We start from the raw sequence: 15,014 nt of genomic DNA on the forward strand, positions 1-15,014 counted from the left end.
TTCTGTTGTGTTACTCTGGCTCGGCTTCATGTGTCAGGACTCGACACAGTATAGTGTGTCCAATGCGATTATTACAGTGCAGAGTGTTGGATGCGGTTATTTACCACACAGAATTCAATCTTTTGGTCTAAAATGTCGACCCAAAATCATTTCATAAATCCGTCTAAAGCTTTCTAATTACTTTACAGGACAAGAGGGAAACAGTCATTTTACCCGAAAGTAAAGAATAGAATAAATGAACAAAAGTGGATCAGCTAAAATGATATGTTAAGGTATAGTTAGTTATATAAGCCATCAGTTGCAACATGAATTTCGACCACCCATGTTCTGCAGTCGTCGAACAAGGCTCGATGAGTTTTACCATGCGAAGATATGGCAATCAGTCAGGTTATGTTGCACTTCACTCTTGATCTTGCGGAAATTAAAGGGCCTCCGACAGATCTTTCAGAAATCAATTCCCAGGTGAAACAAATTCATCGGTCTTCAGAACATTGAGGATGTCTTATACAGACCAAATCATCCAATTTATTGCCATCAACCTTGTACAATGAAACTCCCTCCATTTGCTTGTAGTATTCTCGAGTTTCCTTTCTTAAGCTTTCGAAAGGCATCAACTCCCACTTACTGTAGTTTGACTTCTTTCTAACCTCACTCATGTTTGGTGAGCCAGAGACAGGCCCATTGTAGTCAGTTCCTTTCTCACCCCAGAACTTGCAATTTTTGAACTGCCCGACATCACCAAACTGACCTGTCTCACTTTGTTTTAAACGAATTGCAGCGCTATGAGCCCTTTTGATTGCATCTTGACTTGGTATGTCTGACCAGTCTTCATTTCTCTGAGCTCTCATTGGAGAATGTATTCGTATTACCTGTATTAGAAAAAATGAAGACCAGTGGCATAGTGTAGACTTCCATCGAGAAATGGGCTTTGTCGTATCACAGAAACATATTATAAATCATACCCCCAGGCACTCGAGTAACTGATAGTATGCTCTTCCTTGAAGTGGATTGTGTCCCTTCCTCGGTTCTGAGAAGTATCAAGAATATCATCACTAATTAGTCTATGGCTCCATCAGTAAGGAAAACAATTGATGTACCATTATTATGTAATAACTCCGTAAAAGTGTAGCCTGTAGGCATCAATATAGCATAAATGTTCAGGTAGCTCTGTAAGCAAGAGAATGCGAACATGTCCCCTGAGAACAAATCTTCACATTTTGTCTACTAATATCAGAACAGTACTGAAAACATTTTTGTACATGCAAGGACACAAGAAGTTCTAGTGCCTTTGGTTACTCCATGGAAGATATTCACCTGTGATTGATTTGAACTCTTTAGTTAGCTATCTCTTCGTATCCTCAAAACCGATCAAATATGATCGGGTGGCTAGCTCAAAGGGTCATGTAACTCATGTTAATAGACCTCGTGCTGATGGGTGGTTAGGGGGCAAATAGGATTCAGGTGGATGCTGCTATAGCAAAAGAAACCCTCTACTTCTACGGAGACCGCAGAATGTCATTAGAGAGTAGGGAGGACTGCACAACAATTAAGGGTGACTAGAGGAAAGTAAGACCTGCAACTAGCCACTAAGTAGAGCATGTCTGAATGAAAATGGAGTAAAAAAGTAATAACACCTGATGTTAATTTTACGGTTAGGGGGGCAATTAGGATTCAGGTGGTTTGTCTATGACGGTATCCCACAAAAGACAGAAAACAGTCAGAACACACATTTGAGATCATATCCAACATTTCTACTTTTACGGTTATATTTGGGAAGGAGCTACATACTAAGTAGTTCTTTTATCTTAAAAAGGACTCTAAAAGTTACTCCCTCAGTCCCATTCATTTGCTTACCTTTTTTATTCTTTGTGAGGGGCATTTTTCTCAAAGGTAAACAAATGATTCAAACGAAGGGAGTAAAATATTAAAATAAAAAGCTCAAATGTAGTGTTCCCTTCAATAGTATAGCTACTTAATAGTTTGACTGCACTCAGAAAACAAAACATGCAGTAATTGCCCAGCATTCTAAAGCCATTCGAATCGTTTTCCAAGAAATGATTTCCCAACTTTTTCCCATGTGGGTTTGTGCAAAGGAGAAATACCCGGGAATATGGGGGTATCAAATGTCTTCTAAAAAAAAACATATTCCCTTCCTCTCTCCATTTGTTTTATATTTCAATACAGCAAAGGAAATAATAATTGATTCGAAATTCTATCTTCCTTTGAAAAGCATTCTCAAGTGAACTGAGAATTGGTTTCCATTGAGATTCCGATCCAATCAAAGAGAACCTAAATCCTTCTAGTCACTCTCCTATGGCATTCAGAGGAATGCTGCAAGTAGTTACGTCCAACAAGTTTCAATCACATACACGCACGACAGTTCCAAGTAGATAGGGTACAGAATATAAGCTGAAAAAAGCTTACCATTCCTTATATCCAGGGTCAACTGTGAAACCATATATGTCGACAATGTCGCACATTGAAAGTGCTAGTTCTATAGACTTCATTCCAGTTCCTTTGGCCCCTCTCCGCAACACAATTCCTTGGAACAGATAAACAGGATTTGCGATACTCTGCCAAAAACAAAAGGCTCAAAAAGGTTAACATTAACAATATTGATACGTTACGGTTGTGAATAAGATTTCCAAAACACAACCGCTACATTAAATTACTGTTTTTTTTTTTGAAGGGTACATTAAATTACTGTTAGTAATTTAATAACAGTAATTACTATAAATTCTGAAAGAAACAGACACATATATTCCAAAGAAACAGACACATACGTTACGGTTGTGAATAAGATAGCACAGGTTTTGCACTTTGCAAGAAACAGACACATATATTCCAAAGAATGAATATCAAATATTTTATCCTCTTTCATATTGGAAAAAAATAAGAAAGCTATGCAGGAGAAAAACAATTATGTTGATTCACACAGGCCATGAAGCTAATAATAAGTACAATTGATGCAATAGGTACTGCCCTTGAATCTAAAATTAATATAAATTCTGAAATACCTCATTAACGGGAGCCTCGTTGTCTCGTATCACGGCATCATGACTGTCAATTTCTTCACCAAACTCTGTCAATAAGAGATCTCCAGAATTTCCAACAACAGCACATCTTTCAAACTGTCGTGGATGAAAAGGGGGTTTAGACGGTAAGATTGGGCTGAGTAGCTCATCACAAAGAGATAATAATATATAATAATAATAATAATATATTAGTAATATAAATGATAGCATTATTAAAAATAATATAATATATTAATAATAATAACTAATAAATAAGTAATAATAATATAATAATAATAATAATAGGTCTAATATAATAACTTATTAACATAATAATATTAAATATAATAATAATAATAATAATAATAATAATAATAATAGTAAATATGTGATTAATAATATTAATAATAATGAGTATATTAATAAAATAATAAATATTAAATAATAACTTATTAATATAATAATAATAATAAATATGTTATGAATAATATTAATAATAATAAATATATTAATAAAATAATAGATATAATAATAATATGATAATAATAATAATAATAATAATAAATGTATTAAATATAAATATAATAATATAAACAATACGAATTAATTATTAATATATATAATAGTAATATAATAAATATAAAAATAATAATAATATAATAATAATAATAATAATAATAACAATAGTAAATACATTAATATAAAAATAATAATGATATCAATAAGAATAATAATAGTAATGTTGAAATAAACTAATATGAATCGAATCAATCGAATCGATTCAATCAATCAATCAATCAATCAATCAATTGAATTGAATCAATCAATCGAATCAACTTATTAATCGAAAATTAAGTTCAAAACAATGCGCTAAAAAATCGGTTGTGATGTCACAAGCTCGAGACGAGATAAATATTACTCCGTACTTATTTGGGTAGACGAAGATAAGTCCTGTGTAACAAGAAGTCAATAATTAGAGATAGAGAAAAGATTCTTGAATTGCTTTTGATAGTGTTCCTGGCTAGTGACCAGACTGACCACAAAGACCTAGACCAACGGGTATTTGTTTGTACACAAATTCTCATTATAGACGGATACTATCCGTCTATACGTATAGAGGGATACCATTTCCCCTCACAAAATACTCATTTGCCATAAAGTGAGAAGCACATGGGGGTGCCCTACCTTGTCCCCCCTATCCATTTTGTTAGAGGTCTTTACCCGTTTATACGCCCCACCCGTCTATACCAAGACCTATTGTTGTTTGTATCAATTATCATATAATCCCACAAAATCTCATTTTTGACGACACGTATTCGTCAATTTGGAGTGACGGATACCATTTTCTCTTACAAATGACCCAAATAGAGGAGAGAGGGAAGCACATGGAGGTACCCCACTTTGTCCCCCCTATTCGTTTTGTGAGTGTCATTACTCGTCACTTGCTCCGACCCGTCTTCAGCAAGACTAATTGATATAATCCACCTATTTTTATTCTTTTTATCCCTTTTATTTCTTACATTTTCTTAAATTTTTTATTTTTTTCTATGTTACCTTTGACCTGATTGGAGGGAGTATGTCATAGGCCGATACTTCTCTTTGGTAGCTCTCTCGACCATAGTCATACTATATGGATATTTAGTATACTTCTCCATGCAACTCCACTTTACCACTTTGCATTTTCACGTTGGTCAATGCGTGTTTTATGCGGTAAATATCATTAGCTACATATTTGCAAAAATTATAAAAGTTACATATTAATGTACTCGTAAAGCCGAGTGAAACAAGATCTCACATAAATATATTTTCGCTTATGTATTGAGAGAAAATTAAAATTGAATGCTCACTTGTGAATAGTGTACAAAATAAAAGTGATAGGGTGGAGTTGAATGGAGGAAGTATTACCACTTCATAGACTATACATCGGAGGTAGTACCTCTTATTGTTTATTTTCTGAGTTTTATTTTAAAAATTTTGAGTTCTGTTTTAGTATAAAGTTTTTGAACAGATTTACTAAAACATTACACTAAACAAATATAATATTGCTCAAAAACTATATTTATAAATGGTAATATGCTCAGAAAAAATGTGTATATACCCAAAAACTACAAGATCTGAGATACTACCTCATATGCGTAATCCTTTTTCTCCAAGTATTACCTACAAAACCAAAAGTAGGTACTAATGGTACTGTTTGCTTTTTTTATACACCTTAAAAACAAACACACAAGTACATAACGAATGTTGTAGAAGAACCTTATATAGAACATTGTTTGTTTTTTTATTATACTATATTATTAAAGAACCCAATGAAAAATGGACAAAGGGGGAAAAGGTCTACTAGAAGTACTAGTCTAGGAATAAATAAAGGACACAACATTGAATGAAATAATCAGCATCACTCGTGGTTGAAAAATAAAGGAAATTCTTAAGGTGAAAAATAATCCCACGCATGCTTTTCTCCCTAGGTTATCCATGTGAGTAGATAAGACAAAAAGAAATACTCCCTCCTATTCAGGGTTTTCTTCCCTATTTCCATATTCGGTTATTCAGGTTTTCTTCCCTATTTCCTTTTTTGGGTTGATTTGTGTGGTTCAAATTCAATGGCATGTGGGGTAGTGTGTTTTGTGTGGTGCAAATTGATTTCCTTATTTTTTGGGTAAAAAGTAAAGGGGAAGAATATAGTGAATAGGAGGGAGTATTACAATTTATTTTATCTTATCTACCAACAGGCTACATTGATAATACTTAATCCGTAACAAATTTATAATGGATATACCAAGAACAATGATTAAGACTTGAACTCAACATTTCTCTGAGAGGAAAAAAAAAGGCAACCACATTCAAGAATAAGTATATTCTTACCAAGCAACAATTTAACCCAAATAACAAGTAAGATACTCAATCAACAATCTCAATATCATCTTTTCTCCCAATTATTTTTTATTTGTTTATTTTATTTATCCGGATTGCATAAATATATTAATTGACAGCTGACTTTAAATCATTTTACCCGACTAATTAAGGTCGTCATTGTATCAATGACCAACATTGTACTATGATTGAGTGGGTGGTTTTGAGAGGCGACTTTGATTTGATATTTGTTTATTTAGATCAGGTTTGTAAGTTGTTACTCCCTCCAATTCTCAGTAACCTTCTTTATTACCTTATGCACAAATTATCAAAAATAGAAATAGGGAAGGTGATACAAAATAAAACTTGTCACGTTGTATTATCTTATTTAGCAAATAATATCTTTAGAAGATAGTTTGTGTACTTGAAAGACCGCCTTATTTGAGTCATATAAAGACCGAATAGCTGCCAATGTATTAGTCAGATTATGAATATTGAAGTTTGAAATAAACAAAAACCGTTGCAAACTTTTGATCGTGACAGATCAGTTTGTATACAAAATTCGAGATTGTAATTTGAATTGGCGTTTGAGGATTGTTCTCCAATCTCATCGTTATTAGCACCGAGTTCGAGGTAGAATTACGGACTAAATATCCCCTTTTAATTCGTTAATTGTTGTTAGATTGTCATACTTATCACGTGACAAGTTTCAAGTTTGTTAAAGTTTGTTATTCGCTTCCGCATTCGTATCAAAAGATATTGTGAATTGACGAAAAAAAAAAATAGGTAGAGTTATATGAGAGGATGTTATAGTGCAACAAAAGGTGTGCTCCACCTCCAGCTAAAAAATATCACCTCATCCAATCTTATTAAAGCTTTGTGTCATTATTTCATCCACATACCAATTCTATAATAGGTAAGATTTTGAAACCTAAAATTTAATTTGTTCATCCACTTAATTAAATTCTAACTCAATTTAAAAAAAAAAAAAAAAAAATATCCCAATGGTTTTCATCCTCTATTTGCTTTCATAAAATATACACACATTTTCTATTTCTGAATTTTTTTTAACTTGCTCTTATTAGTAGAACATTTATCTTTCCTAAAAGAGTTTAAAATCCCAACATTTTCTATTTATGTCAAAAATGTTTTTAGTTTTTTTACTAGCTCTTACTAATAGTAACATTTATGTTTGGTAAAACAGTTTGAAAACCCAATATTTTCTATTTTTGTCAAAAAAAATTTAGTTTTTGTTTTACTTGCTCTTACTAGTAGTAATTAAACTAGTAACATTAATCAAAAGGGTGTGCAAAATAATGTTCCCTTCTATGTCCACTTCATATAATAATCCTCTATACTACAATAATCAGTCTCCATCTTTTGATGATACACCTGAAAACAACAACAATTCCTTTCAACATCACCAAGATTTATACAGTAATTATGACTTAATTATGCCTTCAAATTCAAATATAATAATTCCTCCAAATTCAAGTAAAAGAGGAAATAATGGGAAGAAAGATAGACATACAAAGATTAGTACTGCTCAAGGGGTAAGAGATCGGAGGGTAAGATTGTCAATCAACATTGCTCGCGATTTCTTCAACCTTCAAGACATGTTAGGGTTTGATAAGGCAAGTAAAACCCTAGGATGGCTTTTGGACAAGTCTAAGGTTGCCATTGATGAGGTCACTATGACTACTCCTATATTAGAAGAAGCTCGTCAAATAATTGAAGAAAAAGATGAAGAATTAAACACAAAAGGGTCGTCATCAACTAAAAAGCATGGAAAGAAGAAGATTTGTGTTGATCCAAGTGAAGAAAAGGCGATAAGGAGAACAAATAGAGCTAAGGCTCGAGAACGAGCTAGGGAGAGAACTAAAACTAAGAAGGATAATCAGTCAAAAGAAATTACATCATCTCTTAATAATTACAATTATGATGATATGATTACAAACGATAATAATTATAATTATCCATTGGGTTATTATAATTATCACAATAATGATCAACTCAACGAATTCGAGATTGGAAGCTTTGCCATCTTTGAATAATGTCATCAATCTTTCCACAGGTTCGATTTTGAAAATCCCTTCTAATTAGTGTTATTTTTTCTTTGCTACGGAGTCATGGTTTTAAATCTCGGTATCGGTCGTAGTCGCGGTATCGGTATAATCGGTCCTTAGTCGGTCGTCACGGATGGATCGCGGAGAATCTCGGTGATTTCTCGGGCGATATCTCGTATCGGTAGAGTGAAAATACGATACAACTCGGCCGATATGATACAACTCGGCCGAGATTTTGAACCCTGTACGGAGTAGAGTAATAGGAATAAATATAATAGTTGACCATAGTTTATCTATTATGGTATCAGAGTCAGTGTGACCAAATGTCAGTGTTTAAATCCTGGCAGACTCCAATAACTCACGAGGTGAAAATTCAGCACATGGTATGAGGGGGCTTGAACACCAACCTGTTCTTTTGGACTTCATTTCATTTTAGTTCAGCTCTATTCATTTCAGTTCATCTTCACTCAGTTCATCTTCACATAGTACCGTGGAGTATCAGTTAAATACTTCACAACCGATGGTTCGTCAGTTAAACGTTCCATCTGCTAGTTCATCAGTTAAATGTTCTAGCGGCGTTCGCTCTATTCGCTATGCTTTGTTGCTAGCTTTGTGCCTTATGTGTTGTGGATCGTGACTACTTTGGTTTGTAGGTGTCCATGGTCTAGTGGTTGCATATGGTCTAAGTTCATATAGTCTCATCCATCTAGTGTTATGAATGTCTTGAGTAGTAGGTCTGAGCTTGATTTTTCATGAGTATAGATGATCTCACATGTTTACTGTTTATGCATTTCAATTGTTATTAATTGTTGGTTATATTCAATTGTTGTAAACATGACTGGGAGAGCATCTAGTTACTCCCGACTGATTGTCGACCCCTTTCTCAGGTTGTTCAGATGTTTGCTGTTTGGATGATGCTTGCTTGGGGAATGTGCGAAGCGAGCTTAATAATAAATTAGGAGTTTGCCTTATGTTTAAGAACCTTTTGAATAAGGTATTAGTTGTTTTGGATTTAGTAGCGAACCGGATTGGTCAGGTGTTTCCGCCACCTTGACCCTTTTATCAGTATCGTACTCTGATATTCATTTTATATAAGTTTTTCCTTTGTTTTATAATCCGGGTTGTTACATTGGCAGACTCCAATAACTCACGAGGTGAAAATTCAGCACATGGTATGAGGGGGCTTGAACACGAACCTGTTCTTTTGGACTTCATTTCATTTTAGTTCAGCTCTATTCAGTTCAGTTCATCTTCACTCAGTTGAGCTCTTTTCTTCACAAAATAACTCTTACTTCAGTTCAGTTCAACTCTTTTCTTCACAAAATAACTCTTAACTTCAGTTCATTTCAGTTCAGTTCAGTTCAGCTCCAGTAAATTCAGTTCAAAAGGTTTCGGTCCAAAAAAACAGGACATAATGGTTATATAATATTATTTAATAGATTATGGTATGCATGATTTATGAGTCATTTGTGTTTTGTATGTTTTATTTCAGAAATACATATCAATACAAACTCATGGGATAAATAAAGCAGCAGATCGAAAATCTGAGCAAACAAGCAGATGGAAGTTTATGTACATACATGTATGTAACCACTTTAATTATTTCTTAACTGGTAGTGAACGGCGCTAGCTACTTGTCGGTTTATTACGCCTTGTTAGATCTATATTTCCTTCAATAGGAGTATGTGTCTAGTTGTTTGTTAAGACGATCCATGTGTTAGCAACACAAAAAGGTTCCGTCCAAATTTCGAGGGCATGATCACAAGATTCACAACAACAAAGATAACTCAAACCCTTGGGATTAAGAAGTGATTATCTCTACTCTATTAGTCAGTTGTATATATCCAATCTTTTTTTTTTTTTTTTTTTTTGATGACGAGGGGTTGAATCCCCCCGGGCCCATGCATTCCCGCACCACCACATGGACCATGTAAGCCACCCCTTCGGGAGCTGCAGTGGTTTAACCCGGCTACCACTGGACTAACACCACTTGGTTATATATCCAATCTTTTGGGAGACCTATTCTTCAAAATTGGGTGGATTAAAATATAACCATTCTTTCTCAATCATTTTGTTGCGATAATTTCTACTCGTATTTTTAGTTGTATTAATCATTTGTTTTAACTTTTCGTCTTTAAGAAAACATTTGCCTTGCCGAATTACCACACTGTGTAAGTGGTCGGATATTGAGGGGGTTATTCAAGTGAATGGTCGGAAAGTAGACTTTGTGTATGTTGTAAATAAACGTTAACAAATGATTGAAACAAAACGAGTGTGGTAATTAAAATGCAGAAAACTGGTCAACATGATCATAATGCTTTAGATCATGGTACTAGCATTATTATCAACTTTTGTTTCATCCCTTTTCAAACCCTAACTGGAATATTTTTGAATCCTTTGATTCGGATTCGAATTGGGTCGAATTCGAAAAGCTCTCACTAGTCACTACTCATGAGTCGTTGCCGTCGTACAAAAAACCTCTCGTTCATGAGTTTTAACATTCCAGGATAATATGGTAACATGAGATCTTTTAATAATCATTTTTACATACCCACTAATAAGGTTGTGTTTGAAGTCGTTTTACAATTATATTAGTGTAAACCGTCTTACAGAAAACTAATTACCCCATAAATTAATACAGTGAAAATTATAGAACCTGATTCATGTTACTGTACCCATTATGTAGTACATCAATAAGTGTAGACGATTTAGCTCATTATGTATGAGTATGACCTACAATGTGTACCTCAATACTCAATACAGGATAGGAATCATAGGATAATTTTGCTATATTATTGTACCTCGCTCCTCGTCTCCTTTTTCAAAGTTTATGCTCGATTTTTCAAAATTGTGACTTAAAAATGTAAAATTTTATAGATGATTATGATATGATAAGGGCCGGAATCCGGATACGGTATATTAAACGAATCAAATTTGTAAATTACAGAAATACGGAGTAATATCTAGTTTATAGTTACTATTACTCGGTATAAATATATATGACCTAGAATGTATACCTCAATACTCTATAGGAAAACAATAAGTCTTGTTTTAGATGGTCTTATTTTCAGACCAGAAAATATCGTAAAATAATGATAACATTTTATCGTAAAATAACTACATTTGTTCTATTTTAGCCTGGCATGTCCGGAACTTGCAATAGGAAAATGGTGAACCAACCGTGTAATTGCGGTTTTAATGGATGTAGTACATCAATATATAGACAATAGGTATAGATTTAGGTCTTGTATATCTTGTTCATTATGTATGACCTACATTAATTTTTTTTTTTTTTTTTTGTTTTGTTTTGTACCTCAATACTCAATACTCAATAGGATAGGATTTTTCCTCAATGACCTACATTATTGTGTACCTCAATACTCAATAGGATAGGATTTTTCTATATTACTGTACTTCCTCTTCTCTTTTCATTGTTTATGGTCAATTATTCAAACTTTTGATCGCGCGTCTTGCTTCAGACGGCTGCTTCCCGTCTGAAATAAGACGGCCAACATGTTGTCAATTTACAAAAAAATGTTGTTATTTTCTGATAACATGTTATCATTATTTTTCACATTATTTTCAGGGTAAAAATGACACCTCTAGTAATAACATTTTGTGGATTAAATGGTTACATTTACTTAAAAAATGGCAACATTTTGTCGGTCTTATTTCAGACGGGAAAACAGCCAGTCTGAAATAAGAATTTGCGAACTTTTGACTGTAAGAATGTAAAAATTTATAGACGAGTTACCTATTGTATAACGGATTAACGGTAGATATATTATATATACTCCGTATATAAGTTGTATTGTTATTGACAGATTTCATAAGGGAGAGATATAAAACATAAATTGTATTTTGATAATAATATCGTGTTACGATAATAACTCATAACAAAACTCTAACCTAAATTTAGAATTAACTTATTTCGTAAGATAACAATATATATCTCATTAATATTTTTTCCTAATATTTATTTTCTAATATCTTAATATTATTATATATGACTCCATATGGGATATTATTTTCTAATAACCTCCCTCAAATTTATGGTAAGTCACCGACTTATCATGAGTATAAAAAATTACAATACAATAATTAATAAGAAAAGAATGTCAGACTTTCCTTCGTCCTCATAATCTTCTTTTCCAACTGCGCGTATACGACCCGCCGACCAAGATAAGTAGTTAATCGAAAATCCAACCGGTGGGCATGATAGTTAAGTGAAACCCCCATCGACAAGGCAACATAATTTATTTATTTAGGCCTCAGGAGCGTGAGGCTCTGATACCATGACAAGATATAGGGAGAGATAATTCATAATGGTAATTCTTATTATTGATAATATTGGTTAGGTTATATAGGTTACGATGGGTGCTGATTTTCGCAGTACATATTTTTCTCATCGCAGTACGCTATTGACAATTATATCCCTCTCATTTCTCCTCTCATTTTCCCTCTCTAATCTCTCTCTAGTATATTCTCTCTAAATAATTTATCTTTACATACATGTACTGTAATCATAAACGTACGTACTACATCGGAAAAAAATTCATTCATTTTGAAGACAAGTCATGACTACCGTATTTCGTCGATTTTATATCTTAGATGCATTACATTTTGGCTCTGGTCTACTACTAACTTCAATGGTTTCAATAGTCTAGTAATGAACTCTGACCAATCACTTATTCACTTGCCCTTATAATGAAGCATGCATACCGATTGAGAAAGGGAAGGCATGTGTTGCTGTGTATTATGGGTTGTGAAAAAATTAAAAAAAATAGATAAATCAAAGCAATTATACATATAGACTTACAGTACATTGGAAATCAAACCATGTACTACACTGAATCATTGATATATACAGTATGTATATACTTTGCGACTTTCCATACTATCCTTCGCACGGCCGTACCACCGCTCGAACGCCCACTCTTACGTCACCAGCGGACCACCGTCAAACCACACCGGTGACGCTGACCACCGTCGACCCCACCTTACCACCCTAATCATTAGCCCTTAATTAATTTAGACATAAACTCTTATTAAAAAGGAATAAAATTGAAAAAAAAAGAATCAATTAAATTATTAATATGATTTTAACGAATTAAATATCTTCTCTTCATTCGAATAATCGTTTATAATTGAAGATTTTTGAAGAAGTTGATAAGGTTAAGGTTTAGAGAGAAGGGAGAGAGAGTTGAATTTGATTTTTTTAGTAAGGGTAGAGAAATGGAAACTTTGGTACAAAAAATACTGTAATGAGTAAAAATCGTACTGCGAAAATAAATTACGTTAATTATTTATAATGGGTGATACTCATTTATGGACGAATTTTACTCTTTTATGGACGGAAATGACGATTTTACCCCTTTATTTCAACTCCCAAATTTTCAATTTTCTCTCAGTATATTCAATAAAGAAAATAATTAAAATTACTAAAACAGCAAAAAAAAAAAAACGAAAATGAAGAACTCAAACAAGCATAGAACCAGTAACGGAGTATGCCCCCTACCATAATTTGATAGGGACGGATCTCTCTAACCCTACCCTGCCACCACCAGCGTCACCGACACAACAGCCGATGGATGCCGTGCCTCTATCCATCGACGGTTTAAACAAACCCTAATTAATTTAGTTAGTTTAAATCAATTCCTTAATTTGATATATAATATAATTAATAAAATAAAAAATTAAAATTATTACTTGATTAATACGAGAATTAGCATCCATAATTATTCCTAGAAAAGATGTGTACTATCTCTACATGACTACATCTACTTCATAATTCCATATAGTTTGATTGTTTTGCATTTTTATAATGTTACTCCCTCCGTCCTGGTAATTTGTTGTCCTATTTTATTCCCTCCATCCTGGTCATTTGTTGTCCTATTCTATTTTGAGGTATCTCAGTCAATTGTTGTCCTTTCTATTTTAGGATTGCATTTGATGAACAATTTGATCATTCACACTTAATTTGATCCACTTGTCATCTTATAATTAACTCCTTCCTATTTCCCGCGTCTTTATGCCAAAACTAAAGAACAACAATTGACCGGGACGAAGGAAGTAGTTTGGAGTATATAAGATAAGAAAATTAGGTTGGTTTTATAAGTTTACATAGGGTTTTACCCAGGGACGAAGCTACGCCTGGGCCGTATGGGCCATGGCCCGGGCAAACTCCAATAGAATAATTGAAAATTAAGTAGTAAGTTGTTCAGTAACCTGTAAGCGGCGTAGTGGTAAAGTGTGATACATATACTCCGTAAATCACGTGTTCGAACCAGGACAAGTGGGTTTTTTGTATTCTTTGACTATTTTACAATTTTGTTACTCTACCTCCTATTATCAATTTATTTTTTCTTAACACTCATATTCACCAAGAATTATTCTTTCACAAATACTTTTAAAGGTGGTTTTACACAAATTTATTGTACAATTGATCTTTTATTAATCATTTTTACTCACTAATAGAGTTGTGTTTGGATCCGTTTAACAATTATATTACTGTCAAACCGCCTTACACAAGACTAACTCCATTTAGTAAATACTTTTCCGAATGTAGCCGCCTCACCTTGTATAAATATAAATTATTATAAAATCATTTTATAGAACTTATTTGTTTACCTTTAATTAAAGTAACCTTAGCAAAAAATATAGAAGGTAAACAAATGAGTAAGACGAAAAAAGTATATATAATTTCATTATTCAGTTGTGCGTTTACTAAAATATTCTAAAAATTACACTCCCTTCGTTCTAATCAATTATTTATCTTTGATTAACATACATTTCACAAATAAAATGCTTAGTAGATGTAACCAAAATTTCGGCCCTGGCTAAAATTAGGTCCGAGCTTCGTCCCTGGTTTTACCTATCTCATCCTTTTGAGCGAAGGAAGAGAATCAAAGTCACTTACTATCAATCTACCTCAAAGAAGTACGACACGAGATTGGTCATAAAATCAACTTATTTTATTGGTTTTACGAAAAAAAGAGTATATTTTACTATTTTTTCTAATCTGTCTATGTTATCGTTATTTATTGTTGTGTACACATATTATCTTGAATATTCACATCAA

General features: G+C 33.1%; 1 long non-coding RNA gene and 1 pseudogene across 1 annotated transcript; one reads left to right on the plus strand and one right to left on the minus strand.

Moving 5' to 3' along the window:
• Positions 1 to 956: 956 nt before the first annotated feature.
• Positions 957 to 3,245, minus strand: LOC141622850 (sialyltransferase-like protein 1; annotated as a pseudogene).
• Positions 3,246 to 7,641: 4,396 nt separating this feature from the next.
• On the plus strand, positions 7,642 to 9,759 carry LOC141621136 (uncharacterized). Its single transcript, XR_012532111.1, has 3 exons — positions 7,642 to 7,941; positions 8,821 to 8,927; positions 9,426 to 9,759. It is a non-coding gene; the product is annotated as an uncharacterized LOC141621136 (long non-coding RNA).
• The last annotated feature ends 5,255 nt before the right edge of the window (positions 9,760 to 15,014 follow it).

This window comes from Silene latifolia, chromosome X (assembly GCF_048544455.1).
Source record: "Silene latifolia isolate original U9 population chromosome X, ASM4854445v1, whole genome shotgun sequence".
In the NCBI taxonomy this organism is placed as follows: domain Eukaryota; kingdom Viridiplantae; phylum Streptophyta; class Magnoliopsida; order Caryophyllales; family Caryophyllaceae; genus Silene; species Silene latifolia.